The sequence below is a fragment of the Leptidea sinapis genome, chromosome 10, assembly GCF_905404315.1.
Source record: "Leptidea sinapis chromosome 10, ilLepSina1.1, whole genome shotgun sequence".
In the NCBI taxonomy this organism is placed as follows: Eukaryota; Metazoa; Arthropoda; class Insecta; order Lepidoptera; family Pieridae; genus Leptidea; species Leptidea sinapis.
This window is the reverse complement of record NC_066274.1, coordinates 5,052,927-5,058,926: the sequence shown is the minus strand read 5'-3', so window position 1 is coordinate 5,058,926 and position 6,000 is coordinate 5,052,927. Positions and strand designations below refer to the sequence as shown.

Below are 6,000 nucleotides of genomic sequence, written 5' to 3'. Positions count from 1 at the left end.
ATCACAGCTAATTTGTAATTCGCTTTTTAAAAACTCTTTTAAAAGAAATATAATACGACCGAAATAAAAAAGAAGCTTTTAGAAATTTTGTCTGTTAGTTTGTGCACGTTAATATCAAAAACGGTAAAAGCGATTTAAATGCGGTTTTCACTTATACATTGTAGTAAGCTGTCCTTATGATTAAGTGTTTGTTATAATCCGATCGGCGCAAAAACTGAAATACAAATATATTTCTTCTGTTAAATAGTAGTAGGTAGCAATATTTTTCGTTTCATCATAATATTTTACAAGCAGACCCGAAAAACGATTATTGCATAAATTATAGCTAACAAAGGCATATTCTATTAGGATCACTGAGGGTTGAAATATTATGAGCTAGTATACTCGGATATGCAAAATTAAAAAAAAATGTTAAAAACTTAAAACAAAAACATTACTAACCCTTAAACCTGCCTGAAAGTCAAGACCAGTATGCCTTGTTTTGGTCTGAGATTAAACTCTGTAATGCAATAGTTATTCCACAAACATTTATTTTACTAAAATTTAAAACTATCAAATTTGTTATGGTCGATTTTAATCTGCACCACAATATTATAATTTTCAAGTCTATCTTGAAATACCAGTAGCTCCCTCTTGTGGCCATTACAGCTTTGCATTTTCTTTGAGCGCTCCCGCCACCGGCGGAGACAATAAGAACTAAAAAAATCAACCCCTTTCTCTAGTGCTGCCATCATCGGGGAGCATAGAAATATGGTATTTACGCAAATTCATGTTGTACTAAAAGTTCCGCTACTCCATCATAGATGGCAGTGAATTCAACGTTTTACTGCAGTAGTGTGCGTGACAGAAAGAGAACGCTAGCGAATAATAAAAGAGGAGTAAAGTTGACGACAATATGGAAACACAAAGGCGTGGTTACATGCATGCAAAAAATTTTTTTGTGCAAAAATGGCCGTAACTTAGTACTAGACGAAAAGGTCGCAAGTCCAAAGCATCATTCAGACTTGGTCTACAATTGTATACACATAAGGTTTAAATTTAAAGGGAATACTAGATTCACTTCTGTTTAGCTACCGTGGAGTTGGGTATAATTGGCATCATCGACATCGCGGTGTTTCTAGAGGGAGAAAGTATACGCATCTCTCTACAACAGAAAAGAAGGCAACGACGATCGCAACAGCCGGGGGGTAGGGGAAACGTTAGAAAGAGATATTGCGAAAAAATGCATGAAAAAAGCGTTTTTGCTGATGTTGTATAGAACTTAGAAATATGGGCGCGGTTTAAAAAATATTGAGGGCGCCTGCGCTTGTTGGTTCTAGCTCTAGGGGGGAAAGAGACGCCGGTGTTCACATTATGTGACAGTCGAGTTTCGGTGCAAGTTGACGCTCCGTCAAACAACAACAATTATTATTCGGAATTATCAATAGTGCGCGCGAAACTGAAGCGATGCTCAGTTAATATTATATTCTGTGATGTGCCATATTTATTAAATATGAGGTAATTAATAATACGGTATGTGCTATACAAAGTGCAATTATCGAGTGATTTTAATGTCATCAAGTGGTTTATTACAGTTTTCCGCTATTCGACCAAATGATTTTAATACTTGATCTGATTGGTCGTACAGTTTGATAAAAGTAAGCTGACTACTGCTTTTTTAACTATATCGAATCGATCATTGCAAAATATTTAGGTAATGAAATGCCATAGATACAAAAATGTAACTTAACTAGAAATATAAATAAATATAGGTACATTTTTATAAAATCTTTTACACCAAATAATATTACTGCAAATAATATTGCGAGGTTTGAAACACAATATACCTACCTACCTACCAATAACAACGTTGAATACAGTTAAACCATCGATTCACTTTAGTTTAGGGAAACTGCTCCTGTTCCTATCAAATTCCTATAGTATAACAATTTGCCATCAGTGCAGGAAATTTTAATCTGCTGAATAAATAGCAGTAGGTAAAACAAAACTTTCATGTTATATATACCTACGAATAAATTAATTATGTGATGAAATAGTTTATTAGTAAAGTATTCGTTTTAAAAAATATATTATCACCTGTAGAAGAGCTGAAAAACTTCATAATTTCATATTTATCACTAAGGTCAGTATTTCAGATTTCATTAGATGAGTCAGTATCTACGTAATCCATTACCAAGATTGTTTTTGTCACTATCCTTACTGTTGAGCATAAAATAGGCAAATTACACTTACCTACTCTTAGTAGAGTAAATCAATAAGACAAGAAAACTTCTTTCTTTTCGAAATATTTATAGCATCGCCAATAGATATACTTTCTTACGTATATTTTATTATCTAAGGCAAAAAAACCATAATATCGAAAAAACTTAAACTTAAGCTATTCAATATGTAAGTACTTATATGTTTAATTAAATAAATTATAAAGATAATGTATTAAAATAATAATTGGAATAGTGTTCGAAATTTAAATTAAATTCCGGTCTATTGCTCAGATGGCTCAGCAATCGCTCTTCAAGAACTTTCTACATTGTAAAAACATGCAACGAAAAACGTAATTAATTTTATTACACATTCACGATTCAAGATAAATCAACGCCAACAATTTATCGACTCGAATAACACCTGTTTAATGATCGATTGATTCTATAAATTACGACATAAGTTTCTATGTAGGTAAGTAGGTATCAATAAATTATTGTTATATCTCGATAAGAACGATTTTAAAGATAAAAATAATACCCACTCAGGTATAATAAATTATTTTTTGGGTATACTTAATTAATGATAGAACTTTTAAGTCGTTTAGCGAATTTCCATCTAGGTAGGTATACCTAAGTAATTATAATACACAGTAGGTATTTAGTACCAAACTTTAATTATATTTGAGAACAAAGAAAATGGCTGAATTAATTTGTGAGCTATTAATTACTGTAATATAGGTGAGTAACTAGTAATGAAATATAAGCCTTCAGTAAATTTAAAAAATCCACAGATCGCTTAAAAGAAGATTAGATTAGATTTTAAGATTAAAATCGTAAATTTTTCAGTAATATATTTTCTATATGACTGAATTTAAAAGTTATTTCTGTCCATATTTTACATGAAATCTCTAATATACATTATAATTATTGGGATACGACAGTTAAGTGAATACACCGCAAACATACTCCACAACTTCACGCACAAAATCTTACACTACAACGCAATAAACACTCGATGGACGCTGAACGCACTATAGCAGACTCAATTCTCATTTCTCAACACATGCAATATGCGTACAAACTACAGATGATTGTGCGTCCCTTCCTATCGTGCTGAAAATTTTGAGCTCCCGCTCTATGCATTCCGATGTTGACGGCCGCACTCCACTCGTCATCCCTAATGCTGTTACATCTAACTAATAGGGACGAGATTCGCGTGTCTCGTATTCAAAACAGGAACGATAGTGATGGAGCCGTGTAGCGTGTATCAAGCGCGCATGTGTGCGTGCGAGCGACGACCCTCCCCCGCGCACGACTCCCCCCACCCCCGCCCCCGCCTGCCGCGTCAAGCCGCGGGCGAGTAGCGCGCGTTTACACAATCCGTTGGCAAGGCGTACACGACGCTCGTGCCACGCAGTCGACTAGCCGCCATTACTCGTGGCCGAAACACGTACCATCGTTATTTTTTATTTTAAACATATGCTAACGTAGCGAACGGACGCGCTAATAAGATCTAATGAAAAGCAACTGAAGTCATAGTACACAGACTTATTTCTGCAGTGAAGCCGAAAGAGTGAAGTAATATTGAACAATAATTATTTTAACTGGAAGTCGTGGATAAACAGAAATAAGCAATTAGATGACAAATAAAATAATAAAAATATTAATATAAATTTATCTTTGTTGTGAATAAAACTCTTCGTTTCGACAGTGGCGGTCAGTGAGCAAGTGCGGATTTCAAAGAAAAAAAAAAATTAATTAAAAAACAAAATGAAGAAAATTCTAACAATCTAAATACAATTGCAAGACGTGATACGATCAAATGGTAAGTTTTCAACTATTTTACCGTTACGTTTACCAGTGTATTTTTAATATTCTAAAAATGTTCAATAACATCTACAAAAAAAATTATATATTTTTTTTTACATTATATACAGGCAGGCATTAAATTTTAATATTACTACCAAGTTTTAGTTATGGTAAAATATGAATGCTAATAATCAGAACACTCAAATAGCTTCGTAACTATTTCGTTGATAAAAGCTGATATTTTTATCTTGTTACTATGAGCTCGCTCTGCTACGAGTCTCCTTATCTGTAGCGAACAAATATTATTTAAATAGGAACAGTAAAAGTTTACGTAAAAATCTGATCAAAATCGTAAAAATAGTTATAATAGAAACCGTAGTTACTAAGTTTTTTCATATTGCTACTACGTTCTGCGGCCTACAGCTAAATAAAAATTTCAATCCGAATTTTATTGAAAATCTTTGGCCTGAGGCCTTAAGAATTTCTTCATAGATAATTTTAAAGACGAGTATTAATTTAACTTGAATCCTTCCAAAATTGAATAAATTAATGTTCCTACTAGATTTTAATTAAAAGATTGAAAGTGTGTCTATAGGTATGTGTATAATTAGGGAAGGTTAATATAATATAATGGCTTTTTTTTAATTGAAGGCAATGACAAAATAATTACCTATAATATTATGGTAACATATTTCGCCTAAGTCTTATCTTTGTTGGTAGAGTCAGCTAGCAATGCAAATTAACTATGTATATATCTATATAAATTAAATAAGATAATTAAAAAAAGTTCTTTCTTAAGAAAGAACTGTATAGTAATACTAAACACTTAAAAATAATGAAAAAAATATTGTCTTGTGTTTTCGTCGTGTTACACAAAGTGGTTATATACTTTTTTTTTAATATAGAACCTACTATGTAATAGCATTACTTACAAAATAAAAGTAGTGTTATTTAGATACAACTACAAGTTACTCGCTTCCGAATTGAATTCTACTTAAATTTAAATTTCAGGATTGCGCGTTTATAAAGTTTGCACCTTAGTCGGTACATAAATTAGGATATTGTTTAGAAATTTACATCATTTTCGTTTCTAACTGGCAAAGTCATACTCAAGAAAATCGGACAGATGAAAATATTTTTGATTTTTAATATTATTTTGTCTAAATTATATCATTAAGGTTCTAACACATTATCTAACGCGTTACGCGTAGGTTATATTGAACTGTAAAAATTCTTTAGCCGCGCTGAATATATTTTGTGAGTATCGAATAAGACTGAGCTATCACGCACGGTTATGTAACGTACGTTCAGGTAAAGTCGGAACGAAAGAACTAAGAAATCGTCCGTGCAAAATTAATTTTCACAATTATAATTATTATCGTAAATATTATCACTTTATCAATATTAAAACAGTTGTATTTATAATAATTATTAACCGCGCCTTGATAAAGTTTGAAAGAGTTCAAAAAACGTTTGCACTAAAAATCTTTTACCAGTGGAAGGCTCCTTTGCACCGGATGCCGGCTAGATTAGGGGTTCCACAGCGGCGTCTATTTCTGCCGTGAAGCAGTAATGTGTTAACATTACTGTGTTTCGTTCTGAAGGGCGCCGTAGCTAGTGAAATTACTGGGCAAATGAGACTTGACATCTTATGTCACAAGGTGACGAGCACAGTTGCAGTCGCGCTCTGAATTTTTGAAATTTTCAATAATCTTGAGTTGCGCTGCATTGTAATGGGCAGGGCGTATCAATTACCATCAGCTGAACGTCCTACTCGTCCTTATTTTCATAAAAACTTTAACTAATATTTATGTAGAGTTTAGTATTCTTAGCTCAGAAAAGTAGTTGGTAGTTATTTCTACACAAACGTATTAATGAATTACTAACGAATCTGTTTTGAGAATAGTTTTATCAAGTTGTTTTTTGTTTCTGCAGCAATTTAGACACTGTTTCTATATTCGACAGTTTTACTGTTATTCACAACATCACT

The 6,000-nt window shown here is 32.6% G+C and overlaps 1 long non-coding RNA gene across 1 annotated transcript in view; it reads left to right on the top strand.

Annotated features, from left to right (window-relative positions):
- The first annotated feature begins 3,593 nt into the window (after positions 1 to 3,593).
- Positions 3,594 to 6,000, top strand: part of LOC126966305 (uncharacterized) — a 37,698-nt gene continuing 35,291 nt past the window's right edge. Inside the window, exon 1 of the long non-coding RNA XR_007729710.1 lies at positions 3,594 to 4,026. This is a non-coding gene — a long non-coding RNA (uncharacterized LOC126966305). The remainder of the gene's footprint in view (positions 4,027 to 6,000) is intronic.